Here is a 21,103-nt window from a genome sequence, read left to right as displayed (position 1 = left end):
CTTTCTCACTTGCCGAGGGTAATTAGTGTTAAAACGGCGATCTAATAATGGCAATTAATAACTGTATATCCCGGTCGTTACCGCAAACCGGCGTATTCAAATGAAGAATCGGCCGGCACGCAGACCCCCGGGGTAACTGGATGTATTAATGAATCCGGGAATAACTATGGAAATGTATTGTAATTTTTATTAACCCTTTTTTTCTCTCTCTCTCTACATTCAATTGGAAATAATAAGTGAAGGTAACGAGCGGGGGGCATGGCTCTATACGACTGTTTTATTCAAATGCTAGCAAGAGTAACAGCAATCCCGTCGATGAATAATGCAGTAATGTAATGTATGTAATACTTCGCCAGTTAGGTATGTCCTTCTATAAATATGAACGATTTTCGCACTTTTATTTTATCTTAGGATATTTTATATTACGTTGATTATACGTTTAAAAGTAATCGGGAAATTTTGAGGATCAAGTGTAAGAGTTTGTACAAAATGTTGACACGTTAAAAATCATTTTTATTGTAATCAATTCGAGCAAATTGAATGTTATTAAGATGTTTAGGATGCACAATAGTTGGCATAGCATTTACCGTGATCGATTTTTAAATATCAATTTTAATTTCAGCAATTAAATTACTTTGATTTCTGTGAGAATTTTGGGGGTTGATTTTTCGCATTTTGTATGCTAGTAGAACAATTATTACAATAAATTCGCGCGAACTGAATTTTACTAAGATGTTTAGAATGCGCAATAGTTAACATAGCATTTACCATGAACAATTTTCAAATTTTTAGCTTCAGTCATAATCAATTTTTAAATATCAATTTTAATTTCAGTAATTAAATTACTTTGACTTTCATGAAAATTTTGGGGGTTGATATCTTTCATTCAGCGTTCTAACAGAACAATAATTGCGTTCTGTTACTAAAATATTATTTTCTTATGGTCTAGCGTCGCCTGGCAAGTAACATTACCGTCTGCGTAGTTACTTCCGAGTCCCCGTGTCGCGGAAATCGATTAACACGCCGCATGTAATACACTCTGAAAGGGTACTATCGTTGGGAAAGCGCCATTCAATGCGTCGAGATTGGGGAATGTTCGTTAATCAAGGTACGTGTACACGATTGTAAGCTTCCGGGTACAAACCAGGTGTTTAGTACCTCGGGACGAGGCAGATACACAGGCTACCTGAAAGAAACAGCTCATGAATTATTCTTACGTATCGCGAAATCCATTTTCTCATGATTCGTATACAGCGACGCGTTTCGTTGTTTCAGAAACGCCAAACAATCTGTTTTATAACATGAAAAAGCAAAAGAACCCCGACACAGAGGATCCTTTGAGAAAAAATTGATGGTATCGTCGCGTTTATGCTACCGAAACTGAAAATCCATTAAGAATGGCTACACAAAGGTTCCCAGAGAGAGGAAGAGAGTAAAAAGTCGCATTCTTTCGTAGCCATCTGAAGTGCTTTATTCTTTTCGACCATAATTGACCCTTTGCACTCGAGTGGCTACTTTGAGGAACCACTAAAATTGTTATATCACGTCCCAAGATCATTTTTATTATTATGGTCTGGATTGAAAAAAATTGTTAAATAGAAATGCTATGGGTCAGAAAAATTATATCAGATTTATAGTTAAAATGGCGTCGAGGGCAAAGAAATAAAATTCATTGTCTGATGTATAAGTATAATTTTGTACAAAAATGGAGTAAAAATATTTGAAAAATATTAAAAGATAAATATTAAAATTATGAATGAATATATTCAATTATCTAGTTTCCAATAATCAATCTCTGTATTTTTTATTTATAGCATACCAGATTAAAGTGTATAAAAAGAATAAAAAAAATGTCTAGAACAAGTTCCGAATTAAATTATTAGTAATTAAAATTATTAATAAGATAAATAAAATGTCACGACACTGTTGCCTTATTTTAATCTTAATCAAACGACAAAGCAGATGATAAAAAAAAACAAGATAAATGTTTACGCGGCTCCTGTATCTTCTGCTAACAATTTTTCCTTCGCACAACAAACGAGCGTGTTTGGTAATAACTATTATGCTGTTCGGCTGACGTCACGAGATTTCGGATCGATAATTTCCTCGGGTAACACGGCGGATGACGTTCTATCGCTGGGAATGCAGCCGTGCAGACGCGTGAAACGTCGCAAGGTCGGTCGTCAACTCGCTTGATCGCCGTCATGTCGGTGCACTTCGCGCGAAAAGTGGCGTGCTCGAGTGCCGCACTTGCACTTGTTTAAGTTGCATACACGGTTGCTTAATGCGCCACCCACGCGTTTCGGTTAAATCACTCCTCGGGTCACGTTACGTCACGGCTCTGCCCGGGGATACCGTGCCGCATAAAGCTCGAGATTCCAACGGCCAGACGCGGTCTCAAATGCTCGTGCTCCTCGATTTTCCTGCGGCGTTGATGCATGCGCCTACACGCCGCGTGCTCCGCGCGGTCGCGAATTTGTTCGGACGCTTTTTAACGCGCGAGGACGTTGAACCAAAATAAGTGATAATAACTAATGATAGCAGGACATTGAATCAAAATAAGTAATAGTAATTGATAATAGCAGGACGATGAATCAAAATAAGTAATAATAATTAATATTAGCAGGACATTGAACCAAAATAGCTCGAATTCGAAATGATAGAGAACTTAGTTTCATATTTAGCAAATAATTTTTATAAAAATTAAAATTGGTCAAAACAATAAGAAAAAGAAAAATAACTTGTATTTCTTAAACTTTGTTGTTTAAGTCTGGGTGAATGAAATGCTGACTGAAAAGTTCTTCGAAGTACTAATTATTTTACAAAATAATTCCAACGGTATCAGACTTCTTCCTATTTCAGAAACTGCAAGATTCGTGCAAACTGCAAATGCATGAACTGCAATAAATCACACATGACAATCCTCTAAATCCAAAACCATACCTCAGACTTCTTATTAAAGTATCATCGACTGCAAATACACATTTAAAAGCGTAGCATTCTCGGCAATTTTTCATACAACCATACTAAAACACTAAACACCATTCTCACATACCGGCGATGCTAGTTAAGAGCTAACAAGCTCTCCGTGAATAAATCATGAAAACTTGCATCAGCAGCCGCGGCATCGCCGCTGAGGGACTTCCGGCCGGCAGCGGAAGTCCCCGAACGGGAGCTCCTCGCGTCGGCCATTTCCAGGTTGAATCTCGCCGGGTCCGAGGGAAGTCGGTCGTGTCTACATGGCGCGCGGTCGAAAGTCGTAAGCCCCCGTGAAACCGATCGATCGTGAACTTGCCTTTAACGCCGAGGTCATCGAAGGCCCGGCCTTGACCTGCGGAAGAGTCACGTAACGACGGACTTGGCCGCGAAAGAGGAGGAAGGAAGCGGCGTCGACGACCTCGACGAAGGCAGCAAACGATGGGTAGGGAGAAAGTGTAACCGATCCCAAGAGCTCGAAATCGAAAGTAATTTCCTCCATCCCGCTCTTTCTCCTTTCTCCGTTCCGCGAGAAGAAGGAGAGGCACCGACGAACGACGAACGATTCTTTCTCCCGTGCACGGTGTGCCCGGGATCCAGGTCAAGTTCACCGAGTCTTGTCCAAGACAGACCGTCTCTCCTCTCCTCTCTTTCTAGCGCCCGCTTCCTCTCCTCTCTCTCTCTCTCTCTCTCTCTCTCTCTCTCTCGTTTTTCCCGTCGCGCGTCTACGATCATTTCCCTCGGCGAGAACGATCGCCGGAGCAGCAAGACGGAGAGCTGGCGGCGGCGGCGGCTGGCACTCTCTCCCCTCGGTGTTCCCTGGGTTGGGTTTCGATGCGAGGCGTCGCGTTGTCGCGATTTCGCTCGCCTCGGCGGCAGCAGCAGCAGCAGCCGTGACTGGCCCCCGCGTTATTATGTCAGTGTCAATGGCACCGATACGCGGCAACGCGACCAGCTCGAACAACGAGCTACGGCCGACGAGTTACGTTGTGTCGCTCGCCGCGGTTCGCTGAACCGAATTCTCCCCGCCATCTGCCGGCTGAACTAAAACCGAACCAAGGTGAACCCAGGTGGAAACGACGTCTCGAATAACCACCGGACGACACCGGCCCAGAGGAGATCTCCGCGACGCTGCTTTACGGCCGCCGGGGCCCAGGTAACCGCCGGGTTCCCGCCTCGCATCCGCCGTCGCGGATGGACTTCCTCGCGTCGCGAATATATTAGAAGACCCTGCACGCAGCCTCCTTTCGGATACGTGCGTGGCCGCGGACGCGTGGAATCGTCGGGATGGAGGTGTCAAGTGGCTTCTCCCCGGGGATATCGTGAAAGCCGATTCATACCGGATAGGAACGGCCAGATTAACGATGAAATCGAACCCGTCGAAACCTGCCGGCCCTCGGCTACGCCCCGGCATCTCGAAACCGGGATTTTCTGGACTGAAATCGCTTCTCGGAGTGATGAATCATCATCGGGCTCGCTCCTCTTGGAACCGTGATGACGCGAACGGTTTCCGTGCAGGGCCATTGGATTTTTTACTAATCCTTTTAATAATTAGTCATAAGCGTGTGACGATAAATTTAGTTTTAGAAGAATTATACTCGATCGAACTTGCATCCCTTCAGTATTGCAGCAGGATCAATTGATCTTGATTTCCTGTTTAATATTTTTATAACGATAGCACCGCAAGGAGCTGAATACGAAACTAATTATATTAATAATAACGCAATGAATATTAACGGCTCTGTGAGGTCACTAATATTGATCACGTAAGGTTTAATAGGCCTAGTAGTTAGTTAACCCTTTAGAGACGGTTCTAAAGGAACGTTAAAAATTGACAGACATTGCTTGAAAATATTCTTTGAAAAAATATTCTATGAAAGCACCAATATTGATCAGGTAATGTTTAATAGGCCTAGTAATTAAGGGTTAATCATTTGGTGGATTGAGACGGTTCTAAGGTGACGTTAAAAATTGCCGGACATTGTCTGAAAATATTCTTTACATTACTTTCGTTTGGATTTCATGAATTGCTAACGACTCCAGTGTGGTCTGAGCAGAAGCACTTAATTTCATATTCATAGAAGGAAAATATTCTAGGTCAGAAGAAATGACGGCGTTCTGGAAGTTAAACGGTTTACAGTGCAAAGGGTTAATGTATGCAATTACGGTTCATGCGTTCTGTGTGGGACAATTACATACAGCAAATGATTTTCACGAATTTTGTGTCCAGCAAGTGCGAGAGTTCATTTTTCTGAATTACACAGACACGTTCGTGAACCGTAAGAAAATATTTTGTTAATTTGTATTTGGTCATTCGTCTCACTAACTATTTGAAAGAGTGATCTCTCATTTAGAATTTTGTTGCTATTTTATATTGAAGATATGTACGTCGCTGTAATAATATCGAAAAATCGAAAAACTATATGGTGCGATTAAAGATCAAATGAAACAGAAAAAAATAAAACATTGACCATTACAAAATAATAATTGCTCGCTAAATGTATCAAAAATCAAAAATTTACTTCCCTCGAGAGAACTTCCCTCGAAAGTATAAAATTCACTAAAAACTATAACAATATATCCGAGTGGCCATTATTCGTTATTCTATTCATAGGTCGATTATGTATAAAAAAATTCCAGTAATGACGAACATATGACCTTTCGTTCGAATTCCACGTTTGCAACTCGCGAAACAGCGTACACAGCGTCTCCACGTCGGCGTTCCCTCTGAATGGTTTAAACAATCGATATCGGTTTAACTAGACCTCGGGACGAAGGTCATGGAACTTGTGCAACGGCAAAAATCCCGCGGTACCCAGAAGAACGGGGAAAGTCCATAGAGAAACACGTACGGCAGCGGCACAGGCTGGATCTAGGAAGCGGCTAAACTCCGCATCGCAGAGGAGAGATCGATCCATCAGTGACCGAAGGAAGGTTCGAGGAACGGACCCTGACCGGTGACGTTCCAAGAACTCCGGAGCCCGTTTCGATCCGCCCGTAGATCCACGGAATCGCGCGTGTCTCTCCCCCCTGTGTGCGTCGATCGACGCGCTTTCCGCTAGTGAGTCAGCGAATTAGACATTGAACGGCATTTAACGGTCTCGCAACGAATTGCCGGATAGACCTTAACATAATTTCGACATTTGTCCTGGCGGTCTAATGAATCATACGAGAGATCGGAGAACGTGTGTACCTGGGAGGCTACCTTCGGCAACGCACTTTTGTTTTGTCCGTGGATCGCGGGGCTCGCAGAAACTAGGCGCAGGAACTTTCGAGAGACATGCGACGCAGCGCGACTTTCATAGAATCCTTATGGGACTGCGCGGAGCCGCAAGGATCGAGCGATGAACTTCTATCGTGGACGGTGAGAGCCGGTGAACCCATGGAGAGCCGAAAACGGATGCGCACGCAACGGCGTGCGGAGCGCGAATGCGCGGCTCCGCTTCGGCGAGCGGCGGCTCCTGGCGGCTGCGGCGCACCGGCGATTGCGCACGTCGCGCTCTCGCACCGGCTCCTAACTCTTCCTCGTCCTCTGGAGCGACCCTCGAGGAGAGGCCCACGGCTTCGACCGAGCAGCAGCAGCAGCAGCAACAGCAGCAGCAGCGCCGACGGAATCGGTACCTATCGAATACCAAAGACGCGCCCTACAAATTCCCTTCTCGAATTCCTCTCGGTCCGAAACAGTCGCCCTGGCGAAATCCAGAAAAAAGGAGCGCGCGCGCGCGCTCGCGCGGGAGGGGGGGGGGGGGCACGGGGAAGCAGAAAAGGAACGCGACGAGACACGACGCTCGTCGTAGTCCTGCTCTTCTTGGCCGGTGGTTGAATTACCCGTGAGGGAAAAGGGAGAGAAAAAGGGAGAAGGAGACATCCGAAAGAGAGAAACGCACGTTACGCGCTGGTAGGGGTGCGGGAGGGAGGAGCGCGGAGAAAAGAGAGAGAGAGAGACGGGAGAAGGGCGGAGGGAAGGGAGAGAAGATGAGAGGAGAGAGAAAGAGAGAGAGAGAGAGGGAGTGAGAAAGAGAGACAGAGAGAGAGAGAGAGAGAAAAGGAAGATGAGAGCACGAGAGAAGAAGAGAGCATGGTCCGGTGTAGCCGGCGGGCACACATCGGCTCCTCTCCCTCGCCAATCGGCGCGCGCGGCGTGGGGCGAGTTTGAGGTAGGGGGCCGCACGACGCACAGCGGTGGTGGCGGTGGCGTGCTGCGGCGGCGGCGGCGGCGGTGGCGGCGGCGCGGCTGCCAAGGTATTTAAGGTACCGTGAACCGGCGGCGCACGAGTAGTTCACTTCTGTTCGGTGCGGTGTCGCGGTGAATTTTCAGGGGACAGAAGAGAAAGAGAGAGAAAGAAGGGACTGGGATACCGAGCGGCGAACAGTACACGCTCTGAACCTCGCACACGCTCTACGAGGGTGCGGGAGAGGAGCCGGACAGACTAAATATCGTTTCGGTTGTGTACCCCCGGGTCCGCGGTCGCGCCGATCCCCCTCGGTCCAGACGATCCACGCTCGTCTCCAGTTTTCGCCGTTTAGTTTAGGGGGAGCAGTGTGACTACGAACCTCGAGCCACGATTTTCTCTTTCTCTCGACCCAAAAGACCGAGCCGTCCGCGCGGTCCCAACCAGCAGGAGACCACGTCGTTGGACAGGATCATCGTCAGGGTCGTCCGTCGTCGGCGACCGTCCTGGATAGGTAAGTCCCCCCAACTAAATCCAGTGTGGACCCGTGGTGCTCTTGTCAAACAGAGGGTGGACAAAGTGACGCGCGATAAACGACCGCGCGATGCGACGCGACTCGACGACGCGCTAACCCGCGCGCGGTACTCGCTCGCTCGCTCGCTCGCTCGCTCGAGCGCACGCACGCAAGCACGCACGCACGCACGCTCTTCCGTGCTGGTGATACCACAAGTGATCAAGATCAGTGATTCTGTTGCACGGTGCACGATGCTCGCGGCACGAACGGAACAGAGGTCCCCGTGGATTTTATGGACAGTGACAATGTGCCTCGCCGCGGGATACCCCGGTCTGAAAGTGTTCTCTCATCGGAAACCATGTGCAAAGGAGAAATGATCCGCTCAGATCGTAACCGGCGATCAACGGCCGCGATCGCCCTCCGGCTCTCTCCGGACCGATTAATCCGCGTCGGTCGCGCATAACCGTTCCAGTCCCCGGAACCATACACCTGTTACGCGCTTCTCCCGCAGATACAGCCACGATTACGATCGACCGGGATATCGCGCGTTCGCGGACCACGCTTCCTCGAGAGTCTGTTGCTCTCGGCTAGAGAGACGCGGCACCGCCGATCGTTCTTTTTTCGTGTCCGGTTGAACGCGAACGGTGGACCGGTCGCGGCCGCACGGGAAACGGAGTCGAAGGGGGTCCCCGGGATTCTAAATAATTCAAGGCGGCGGTACGATAGGTATGCGTGTCGACTTGCGGCCGCGAAGGCTAGTCGGTCGCGGCACGAACGCTTCGTACAATTAGGAGACAGTGGCTGAATACCAACGCGCGCCCGGGTGTATCGGTAACGACGACGACGACGACGACGACGACGACGACGACGACGACGACGAAGACCGTGCGGGTCGGGTATATTGCCTGGCCGACGGTCGACGAGAACGAGAGAATAGGCAGAACCGGGCGAAAAAAAATTCGGACCACGGAGTCGACGGTCCGGGGCCATAGTCTGGGGGAGTTATGCGCGGCGCCCGATCCGACCGGAGTCCGATCGTTCCGAACAAAGGCGAACAGCCGAAATTGTATCGATTTTCCCGTGACTGGTCCGGCCGGAATATAAAGCAGGGTCCGCGGCGGGACGCGCGCCGACATAATGAGCCAGAAGGCATTTCGGGGGAGGGCGGCTCGGGAATAATGGATCGTTCTCGTGAGCGACCGTGCCGCGCGGACCACGAGAAATGTGAGCCGGCGGTGCCCGTGAAGGGCCCGTGGGCCCCTTTTGTTGTCCCGCGAGACGCCGCGCCGCGCCGCGCCGCGCCGAAGCCCGCGGGGCCGTTCGCCCCTCCGGTAACCGGTGACGGACGACGCGACGCGCGCCTGATCGAGCGTCGAACTCCCGCGGTGAATCGAATTCTTTCGTCGGATAGAACGACGAGGGACGTGGTTACATCGCCGGTCGGGATCTGTCGGGGTGCTTCTCGCCCGTTGCACGGTCGTTCCCTTCGCCACGGATGAAGAGCCGATCCGAGAGAACAGAGAGCGAGAGCAACAGAGAGAAAAAGAGAGAGAGAGAGAGAGAGAGAGAGAGAACGAATTTGTCACGGTCGAGGTACCGCGGAGAAGTCGCGATTGCATTACGATCTATGATCACGACGTCGACGAGCGTGCGCGCGCGCGCGCCTGCAAGCCTATGTGCGGGAATCACCCTCGCCAGGAAACGCCACGCTTTTCTAATCAACGGCTGGCCGTACACCTACGCGGCTCACAGTCGCCACGACCAATTAATTATGCGACCGCTAATTATCCCGGCGAACCCGGTGTTTCTATTTCACGCGGGAACGAATGCGCGCGGTTACGCCGAGGAGTCGATAACCCTTGCCGCGTTTAGTCGGACTCGCGGCGAGACCTTCGTGAACGCCGTCGAACGGCCGCACGAATCGACTCCTCTCGATCGGCCGAATTTTTAAGAGTCTTTCCAAGAGTCTGGAAGATGTCCTAACAGAGAATAGCAACTTCGCGGTCCCCCGAGAACCCGAGACTCGGCCTCTCCGGCCGCTATCGGTTCAAGGACGCGCGTTCTCGATTTGTCACGTAGAATTATCCGGGACAGCGCGGTGTAATAAGGTTCGGTAGGCTTCGCGGATGATTTCCACCGCGGAATGATTATCAGTGGAAAGAAAACGAGACAGGTTCTCTTCTGCTCCACCGTTACAAGCTCTCGCGGCCCATTTGCATGCGTATTTCCTTCATCCTTGCGCACAATACGCTGATTACCCGGCATCTCGCATACGGTTCACCCGGCTAATTGCTAATTACTAAACGCTAATTACCGAGACCGTCTTCTGGCCGTGCGCGCGCCACGACGGAGAGCGGGGCGGCTGCGGTGCTCGTTAGACGCGGCGACGAAAATGAAATAAAGTAATGGAGTGTAGGTAAGAAGTGATCCGAGGCACGCGAACGAAGAGCAGTCACCGTGGAGAATCGATCCGCCGGGTCGATCGCGATCCATCGCCGCGGCGAAGGAGACAAACGTTTTACGTAACATCTCGGGCATTCGAGAAACGCTGTGCACCGAAACGCTCGGATCTAGTGATCAAGGACAGCTTAGACGTGTTAGCAGACTTTGAACGAAACGCAGTTTCGAGGTTCTCGAGAATTAGCTGCGCTTTCATTTATATCCGAATAGGTATAGTCAGCTTTTATTTCTGCAGTTCGAAAATACCTTCCGATCGCTTGCTTCGGTTGCATGCAAGTGTATATTCATGCACGTTGATAGCGCACGATCTTCGTACTTGTTTAATCCTGAGATTTTGTTACAGACATCCTTTATGAAAATTTATTCGAGCCACTTGACACCGCGATTATTGTCGTATAATATTATTCAAACGCAGACAGTTGCTGCCGAACAATGATGTCTTCCATCCGAAGAGTTCTTCAGACAATTTTAACCGTATCTTAAAACGCATGTAAACGGACGACCGCGGCGCACGATATTCCATCGGTCGGCTCGAAAGCAGCGGTCGGGTTTCGATGCGACCGAGTCGGATCCATCAGCTCGGGCTAATTGCAGGCGGAGTTCTCTTTGGTTCCCTTTTGATTTTTGCCCGGTGTTCGGGTTCGTTATCGCGGGCAGTTAGTTCGGTTACCCTGTAAACGGTGTCGCACAACTTCTTGGCACGACACGCGATCCGTGCACGGTGGATCGCCGCGCCGCGCCGTTCCTGAAAAGTTGCACGCCGAGACAAACGATGCATGGAGGAGAGCCGGCCGATTAGCGTCGACGGTTCCGCGGATCGAGCGACCAAAAATATATATATATATATGTGCCGCCGGGCACCGGTATTATCGCAGTGAAAGTACCAGGCCAGGTGGAATCGTTGGGCAAGAAATTTGTCCGTGGTTTGTAACAATGTGCGTGCGCGCGCTCGGCAGCGCCGGCTCTCCGCGCGTTCGGTTCCTCGCTCGAGCGGCCGTTCGGATCACGTAGGCCCGCGCGGAACGGTAAAAACCGAGAGATGACACGAATTCGGGTCGCGTGACCGCCTCTTCTTCGGGGCCCGAACCAACGACTTCGGCCTCCAGAGCGTTGAAAACCATAATCGTTCCCGGTATTCCCCTCTCGTTCGCCTCTTTTTCAGTTCGTGGCGAATATACCCGCAATTTTTCTGCCGATCGAATTCTGGCAGGTTGTAATTTCGGGTGTCGTTCGCGATATTTCTGCGGCGATCACATGCGCGGAACGTTTCACGTCGTTCGACAGACGGTTCGACGAAATCGCAATAGAAGCCGCGGATATGGAATTCGTCGGTAATCTTTGTTTTAATGGGCAAGGATTAATCTGGTTCCGTTTGCGCGGCCGCGTATCTGTCCTCGGCCGCGATAACGTCACGCCATCTTGCCGACGAGTTTTGAATACCTTCACGGAAGGTCTCCAGTTTTATCGCGGTATTTGGATTCTCAGATCCGGTATCTGCGACAGAGATTTATGGATTTCATATATTCCACGTTCCTCTTATTTCGGCTTCGTACTAGTATTTCTGCCGGCGATGCGAATCGTGAGAGACAATTATTCAGGACGGCTGAGTAATGGTCGGATACTCGCGCGGTGCTTGAGTTTCGAAACGGCAATTTACAGATCGCGGATTTTGTAATTAATTCGTTGCTGTGCATCTTTTTGGTCTTGTGCAGAATTGTCATAGGATCGGTAAAGTTGTCGATTTTTCAGTTCATATAAAAATGGCACCTGCCATAGTCTCATGATATATCACTGTGGACCATATAATATTGTGGATTTTATAATTATTTATTTACAATAGAAATTCTTTTTATTTTATTTAGAACTTATTAGAATGTAAAAGTCGAGTTTCAGTTTATCTAAAAAATGGCACAATTCGATTGTCCCATGAATATCGTCGATCCCATAATGCCGAGAATTTTATAATTATTTAATTTAAAATCTAACGTAATGTATAAAGTATTCCAGTTTTCCAATTCTTTTAAAAATGGAACAAAAAATTTTATATTCGCTCGACAAATCGCCAGTCTCGCGATGCTACGAATTTCATGATTATTTCATTGCGACAGAAAAAGTTTTCATTTTATTAAAAATCTAACACAATGTAAAAAGTATAGCTGTTCACCGGTACGTCTAAAAAAAAGTGAACAATTTTATATTCGCCCGAATATCGTCGCTGAAATAATGCCGAAAACGGTGCCGTATTTTCAGCGGAGCTCCCTCGTCAAAGTTTCGAATTTAGGGCCGCTATTCGACGGTGTCGGCCGTGTCGAGAGGTGTCAACGAACGTAACCCGTTACACCTCCGCCGCGGCGGAGCTGTATATCTTTTGAGCGTCGGACTATTTAAAAGCTATCGTGTATCAAAAGAGAGGCGGGTCTCGTTCGCGCAACGTCACAAAAAGGGAAGACTTCCTCGTCGGACATACCGGGCAGGGGGGGGACAGAGCCCGGTATTGGAAAAGAGCTATTAAAAATATCGAGCACGGAGTCTCGGCCCATCGACCCGTGAAATTCTGTATTCACCGTGCCGGGGTGGAGGGGTGTAGCACGAAAAAGGCGATCAATTATTCATTCCCGGTAAACGGCGCCGCTCGAAAATTCCAATGATCTCCGGCGGATTTCCTCTTCGACTTCGGCGAATTTTCCTACGCTTGGAACACAAGTCTTTCTTCGTTTCTTTCCTTGTCGCTTATAAACCGCGACTGCGAACGCTTCGTATTATTAATAAAATATCATTTCTAGCGAAAATGACTGTGCTAAAGATACAGCGTTTAAAAAATAAATTAATACATTGTTACGAGTTCCTGCTGATTATTAAAATGACGACGGTGATAGTTTTGATAATTCTGTCAGCTGTTTCGAACAGCTTTGATTTAGCATCGGTTACAAATCTACAACCTGGTTATTAAAACAGTATCTTTAGCAAATCTGTTTTAAGATATAAGATTGACCTCAATGAAATACAATCATCGCATTACAATACAATTATTAGCGCGCTGTAACGTCTTATCGCGGCATTTCCATTTGATTTCAATAGAATGAGTGTTACAGTATCGTGCAGCATTAGCATCGATTTCAATACAAGTTGCAGCGCGCGAAATATCACGGACGTCCTCCGGATTCAGGCGATTCGGTTATGGAGGGCGGCGCGGTATTAATGATTTTTCCGTCACGTAGCCGATCAGCTGGAACGGAACGGCGCTCGGCGCTGCCGTGGGAACATCTCCGGCCGCCAATCAACGTGTTAAATATTGATAAAACCGTTGCGTGACAGCTTAAGGTGGCATCTGCTTTACAAGAATAGAGACGGAATAGAATACCAATTCTTCGAAACTCGGTTGCCTAGGCACCCCGGGTGCCGATTCGCGAGGAGAGTTTGCGGTACCGTTCCCCCCCACCCCGATCACCCCCTTTCTAATATTCCGCGCACACGCGTTTCCATGCGACGAGTGCTAATCCCGACGTCGCGCACGCACGAACGCGCCGAATCCTTCCTCGGAGGCTTACACGTACGTACGCGGATCCTTCGTTACTCCCACGATTATCACGGAATTCGGATACGATTCGGCGGACGTGAATGAACGAGAAACTCCGCGCGCAGAATTCGATCGCACGGTCGTTGACTTCGGCTCGGATGAACACCCGGAATAGAAACGTTCGATAATCTTCGGTCGACGCGCGGCGGCGGGGGGGGCAAGTGCCCGTCACGAAAAACGAAAGAATATCGATTTCACGTCGGATTTGCTTCGGCTCTCCGCGGGGAACTTCGGGAAACCTGGCTAAATTGTAATTGTCGGCGCGTGTCGGGTCGCCATCTATCCGGATTTTTACCGGCCGTTTATTCGTGGCGTACCTTTCCGGTCTTCAGTGAAGTTGATCCCTAAAGCGGAGTGACCTGATATTTGTTCCCGTCCATTAAAATTGTTCATTCGGTCTAATGGCGTTTGATAGGTCATTCTATTTTTTTCCTGAATTTAACAGAAAATTCATCCAGCAGTACAATTTTTATAAATTATTATGTTCATTACTTTAGATTCATTTTAAAATCAATTGTTATTTAAATCAACCAACGTAGACGCTATCCAGCTAATAATATTTAACGATTATTATCTATAACAAACTCTAGCAATAAAAATAGAAAAGATATACGTCAAATTTACTTACATTTCTTTCAAAATTGACTACAACCTCTCGCGCATATTAACTAATGATGTTAAATAATTTAACCAGTGTTTTAATTCAATATAATAACAGACGTATCGCTATTTAAAATGATTAAAAAATAGTAGTCACTTATTCCAAGAAAATTTGTTGGAATTAATTCTACGTTTACGCTGTCTCGTGTACGGAGTCTAGGATACGTGGATTCGCGGCGCGGGTAACGCCGCTCGGCATTTTTAAATAAACATATAGGACGTTGATGGGCATGTAGTGGACACGCGACGTCGTCCGAGAGAACACACGCGGCACGGTTTTACAAGAGTCTCGTTGCGTACGGTCCGCGGTCTGAACGGGTTTCGAACGGTTTCTGTCCGGGGCGATTGAAATACCACGAATGGGTTTACCTTGTGATACTTCGTATTCCTTACGTGGCTGCCCGTGCCCCGATGTCGAATGCGGTTTATGAGCTCTGCACGGTAACCAGTCGTGTTCTCGATAAAAATCGGCTACTCTGCCCGGCCGAGATCGGAGGGAATTTCAATGCGCGCACGAATCTCCTTAGGAGCAACGAGCTTTGGACTCGTCGCACGTATCGCCACGAGCTCACGAACGGGTTCCACAACGTTAATCGACCGACTCGATTTCGTTCGCGTTACCCCTGCCCGATCGTCATCTACGTGTCCATTAACAGACCACGGCGAAAACCCGCGAAAGCTTCGGAGCTCCCCCCCCTTTCATTCGAAATTAGAGGTTGCCATTTCTGAAACATTCTATCGATTTTAGCGCTGTTCTAACTCTGTCTTAAATTTTTTAAATAATCCTGCAGCTACTGCATTGATTCTCGAAAATGTTCTTAAGTATATAAATTAAAGCAACGGAAGTTCTTTTGTAACATGTTGACGAAAATATAGAATTAGAAAATTTTGCTGGACGTTTAAAAGACCACGAGGTGTCACTAGAATTTTAATTAAATTACTGCTCGTACATTATCGAGAAACAAAGTTGAAACAAATCAAGCGAAGGCTCATTAGCAGGGAAAAATTAATTCAACGATCACCTAGTTTGTCCAATGAATTAAGCGCCAGTTGTTCGCCGAAACGGCGACTGCAATCTGAAAACGTGTAAATCGCGGAATTTCTTGGAATCGAGCAACAGCTGCCTCTTCCCGCGATCATTATTCAGCATTCGAGCAAAAGGCGTACCGCGAACGTTTCCTCCGAATTGTCCGGTCCTCGTCGGCTGATTCATCGACGCGGGTTTCGTCGGCGAACAAAGTCGAACGTGGAAGGAACGGAGTGCGGACAAAAGGCTTCGGCCACCCGCGGATGAATGACAATAAGTGCGCGCGGAGCGACGGCGCGCGGTGTAATTCGGTCATAGCGCTGGTGACCTGAAATATTTTCGGGATCCGGTCCCGGAAGCAACGAAACCAAAGGTGTAATCCAGTCCGCCTGCGCGTGGTTTAGTGAACCTGCACTATTGGCCTAGTTCCTCTAATAACGTAGGCATACCTGTCGCTCGCCCGGAATTGTCAGCGACAGCGAGGCAACCGGTCGGTCGGTGACCTATTCATCTTCTTTCCTCTGCCCGTCCGCCGTAACTTCTATCCGGCTGTCCTTCTCCGTTTCCTCACCTCGGACATTCTTTCTTTGCCCGACGGACAAAGAAGGCGGGTCCCGTGCACGCGACGCGCGCCGTTTATTCACCGAAATAATCCGGTAACCGGTAACAGGTTGCCGGTGCCGTTTTATTAAGCCGTTTAGCGGACCCTCCGGCCCGACTTTTGCAACAGTCCCGACGTTCGGTAACAGAGTCGGATAATAAACAATCGATCGTGAAAAATCGCTGATAAGATGTTGACTCGTAAGATAATAATTTTGATCAGGAAACAATGTTACTTTTATACCATATTTTGTGGATTTTTCGATTGTCGCCAGACCAAGGTGCATTTCACGTTGTCTTTAATTCATTCTTCTTGGTACTTGACGCAACAAATTTGGAGAGCAATCGAATTATCAAAGACGATTATCTTAACGATTATTATACTTGATAAAATTACTAACAGTCCCAGTAGTATTCATTCCAGTCTCATTACTCGAAGAAGAATTCTTACCTGCGCGTACGTCCGCAGTTTAATTATTATACTTATTCCATTACTGATTACGTTTATTACCTACTTATTGAAATCATTACAAGACCGAGTCGATTTTCTTTTCACTCTCGTTTCACGGAAAGTCTGCAATATAATTATAGCATTTACCACATTTTACAACGTCGTTTCGTGCACAGGACGTAGCTCAAAGAGGACGCCATATTTATGTACCATTATCTGTTTCAGAATTTAGTAAAATATATTCTTAAATCTATATTCTTTTAAAATGTTATTAAAGTAGCCATAACCCCATACAAAAATCAATTTCTCGGTGCATCGGCTCATAGCCAGAGTCGAGCATAGAAAAGCATAGAAAATATTGCTTCGATGCAAGACAGCGAAACGGTGTAACCTACCGTTCGCGAGACGCTTCAAAATTGAATATCCGATCGGATGTTGAACGTCTCAGCGCGCCGAGAATTTCCAAAGCTGTTTCGGCTGGTCTCGATCCAGATACGCGACAGAAGGCAATATCGTATCCCGGTGGATCGAAGCGTTCCGCTAGGACGACCGCGATTCAATTCACGGCGAATCTTCCATATTCGGCGTATCCGCGAAGGCAGCGCGGTTATTTATTATAGTTAGCAATAAAAGAATACCCCCCGTGCGCCGGGGTGTTCCGGCGAGGCTGGGTACCGTAAGAGCCCGGCGGAATTAAGTACAATAGCGCGTAACATTATACAGCGAATTAAAGGCGAAGCCGATCAGATCAACGGGGGCCGTTCGTTCGTTCTTTGGTTCGTTCGTTCGTTCGTACTGTTCTCGGGCTCATCGTGGCTCGCTCGAGGCCGTACGGTGTTCGGTTAATGAGAAATGAGATCGTGATTTCAGTCCTCGTGACTTTTTCGCGGCACGCGAAACTGCTTGACGCAAGAGCCGGTGATTCGGGATTTTTCGTGACGTCAGCCGGCGTCGATACGCCGATTTAACGGAATATTAAAGACGTTACAGGACGCACCACGAATCGTGGACGGTAACTGTACCGTAACTTTCTCGACCGCCTCATTTAGCAGTTCGATGTTTTGAAATTAAATACGGAACGGCGTTTTTTAACAATCGCCTGCGATCTACCGTTCCAAGAATAGAACAACGATACGTGTGATCTCGATTCATTTATACTTAATGCTGTTATAATAACAGTTTAACATATTTCCTATAGTCTGCTCCAATATAGAAGCAATCAATTAGTAATATAAAATTATCAAGCTTGCACTATAATAACGAGTCAGACACGTGGTGAAGATTTTATGCAAGCTCCACTAAATATGAACATTATTTCTTCTACGTCGAGATAAAAATAAATCCTTCTGTTATCAAACTATAGAAATAAAGGTAAATAAAGGCAATACAGGAAACAAAAATTGTCCGGTCCTATTAGGAAAATGATTAAGTACGAATAAATGCTAATCGCCTAAGCGTGAAAGGAACGATAGTGGCAAAGGGGTTAAGTGACTCAAATTGTAACGAATATACTCTAGATAGAGAAATTATTTTTACGCGATTTAACGAGTCCCTGGAAATACCGTTCGAACGTTTAAAACAAGTTAACCAGGATCCTGAATATTATCTAGGCACGCCAACTAATTCGCAGATATCAATTAAATGATCTCTGAATAGACGACGGCGCGCGCGCGCGCGCGACAAAATAATAAACAAATAACGAGGAAAGGGACGTGGAAAAGGTCTCGCGATGTTAATGAACCTTATCGGGGAACCCTATCGCGTTTCTAGTTTCATCGCGTTGCCAGATTGCGTTTCATTAGGGACTCGACCGGAACATATGCGAACGTACATGAATTCGCTTCGAACGCCTCGCAACGACCGCGAAGAATTCAATATTTTTTCTTTTTCCATCGGCAAGGCGGCGGTCCCCTAAACGAATTAATTCGTTGAACGGGTCTATCGCATATTCCGCGAAGTGGGCATGGTAGCCTCGCCTCCCCTCCCTCTCGATAATCCTGTCCCTCTTACTGTTATCGCGTCCGGAAATTGGCAAAAGGAGAGAGAGAGAGAGAGAGAGAGAGAGAGAGCGAGAGCCCGTAGAGTCCCAGAGCTAACGGGGCGTAATTTGAATTCCGTCCGATTGCACAATTTATGGTTAATTCCTGGGCGAAGGTGGATCGCGCTGTACAACGATTTACGAACTGGTCGAACAAGGGAGAGGGGCGGGAGGGGGGAGGGGGGGAAGGGAGCAGGCGATACGATATCGCCGCGGCCGTGGCAGATACAAATTCCGGGCGAATTGATGGAACTTTACCGTTGATGAAACGCACGCGAGCCAGGCCGTTTTAATCTTGAACGCACGAGAAAAAGGAGCGTGTAACATCCACGGGCAGATATAGACGCGATCTCCGGGCCCGCGAACTAATCTCGAATGGTAATCGGCCCCCCCTCGTAACGGTATATTTTCTAACCGGTGCTTAGTTTCTGCTTTAACGCCATTAGACGATCTCGGGGAACGATCCCGGGAGTGTATGTCTCTCTCTCGCTCTCTGTCTTCTCTCTCTTGTTCTCTGTCTTCTCTCTCTTGTTCTCTCTCTCTCTCTCTCTCTCTGTCTCTCTCGTTCCCTCTGCGCGAGACCCGACCGGCTCGTTCGAATTACACCTATATATCTTCCGCGGTGTTCCCTTACACGGAACAATTATACTCGAAACGATCGATACAATGGAATGCAAATTGTAATAGAAAATGCTAAATGCTCGCGCGGTGGGTCCCCGTGGCAGTTCGAGCCGGCAGGGCCCCCGTTCACAGAATAGATCATCGATCTATCTCCGTCGGTCGGTGTTTTTTTTTCTTTTCGTTTCGAATCCCGCCCTCCCCCTACGGTCCCGCCGGAAAGTAGAGCGGAACCGTGACACATAGGAAGTCCCCCGCGATCATTGGTACGTGCCCGTGGATCTTCGTACATGCCTGATCGTAACCCTACCCAGCGCCGCTTCCTACGATTGTTGCCGGGATTCTCTCACGATTATTTGCGCGAGAGGAACGAGAAAAAAAAATCGCCGAGCCGGCTAATTGAAAATTATGTAACGGCCGGTGTCCACGGTTGCCCGGTCACGTTCCATTTTCCGTAAATCCAATGGAAACCGCCTCGACCGGCTAAGTATCCCCTGATCGGCGGCCATTAGGCGTCGCGTCCGCTTAAGCGCGTTCATCAAAGCGGACACTCCGGACTCAAGGATGCCGAGTGTAATTTGCTAGATTCGCGGACGTCGGGAAACGGTTTCTCTGGCAAGGGAACGTTCAAGCGTTGTTCGTTACGATTGCAATTTAAATCGGCGCCGATAGTCATTATTAGGTCTCGCTTTAATTAAATATTAGGTCTCGCTTCAATTAAATATTAGGTCTCGCGAAATTTTAATTAATTAAGGAATCATTTGATTTCATAACTCGTTGATCATTTTTACTCTCGTGAACTGTTTTATGTAACTTCGAGGATGCAGATTTCCTGCGTCGAACATTGTTGATAAAGAGCAGCGAAGCAATTAATTTTTGTTAATCTGCTAGCGTTCCCTGCGCGTTCTAATCTTGTATATTTTTTACTAAAGCCAAGAGCCGCGAGATAGTTTGGTGAACGCATTAAATATTAAAGAGATCGAACTTCTTTCAAATCTGCTCCACTTAGACACCGTCGTCATCGCCTATAATGGTTACACGTGTATCGTAACGTATTGCACGACGGTTGCACAACGATGATCGCTCGAATATGCTCTGGGCTGGCATAACGCGGATACGGTTAACCCGAAATCGGATGAAGCAACAACGAATATTTAAGAAAGCTATATAGGCCAAGCGACAGCTCTGACTGGTCGATACGTTATTTGACAATCGTTATTGAACAAAGATAACTACTATCCCCGGTGTTTAATTCCAAGTATAATTAGCTTCATAGTTATCGAATAAGACATATTCATTTATTTTATAATTTTATTTCGTTCATATTTAATAAAAGAAAACGTATCGTATTGGATAAATACAAAATTAATTACGTCTGAAAAGCAGAGGCACGAGAACTGGCCAATCCGTAATAGTTTGCTCTACTACCCTAATAAAAGAAACACCACTTTTGATTCTCGTGATTACGAGGAATTTCACTTTGAAATAAATTCTCTCGGTTATAAATTAGGAGATATTGAAAGATAGAGATCTCTCCCGAAAATCAGACCACGTTCAGCCAGTAAATGACATTGGCCAGGTTTCATCGGGAGAAGGCGGGGTTGTATCGAGACCTAGATGAGGCAACAGTAAACTTTCACTGTCACCGGCGCCGCCCACGACTACGTTTTCGCGTTTCGCAAGCCGTCAAATATGGTCCAGCGTGTGATCGGCAGCCGATCGCGACACCACGAAACCGAGTCCGCGCAAGATCTGCTGAAAGATCGCGTAGGATTAGGGCGAGTCTCGTATCCGGCCGTCCTACGTGGCCGGCGGTCTGTATCGAGTCGTGATTCGTGTGGAAATCGATTCCTGCCCACCGAGTTATTATTAGTCGTACGACCTTGGCACGAGGACCTCTTCCAGATCGCCATCGTCGTCACGGACTCGATCCACGATTCTACGAAAGTGTCGCCCCGTGCTCGTGCACAGCCTGTGCCCGCGCACACACACACACACACACGCGAGCGA

General features: G+C 47.7%; 1 protein-coding gene across 1 annotated transcript in view; it reads left to right on the top strand.

Moving 5' to 3' along the window:
• The first annotated feature begins 7,319 nt into the window (after window positions 1-7,319).
• Window positions 7,320-21,103, top strand: part of LOC144474460 (uncharacterized) — a 63,614-nt gene continuing 49,830 nt past the window's right edge. Inside the window, exon 1 of the mRNA XM_078189304.1 lies at window positions 7,320-7,662. The gene's annotated coding sequence lies outside the window, so the exon portion shown is untranslated. The remainder of the gene's footprint in view (window positions 7,663-21,103) is intronic.

This window comes from Augochlora pura, chromosome 8, assembly GCF_028453695.1.
Source record: "Augochlora pura isolate Apur16 chromosome 8, APUR_v2.2.1, whole genome shotgun sequence".
NCBI classification, from domain to species: Eukaryota; Metazoa; Arthropoda; class Insecta; order Hymenoptera; family Halictidae; genus Augochlora; species Augochlora pura.
The sequence above is the reverse complement of the archived record's forward strand: the minus strand, read 5'-3'. Positions and strand labels throughout refer to the sequence as shown.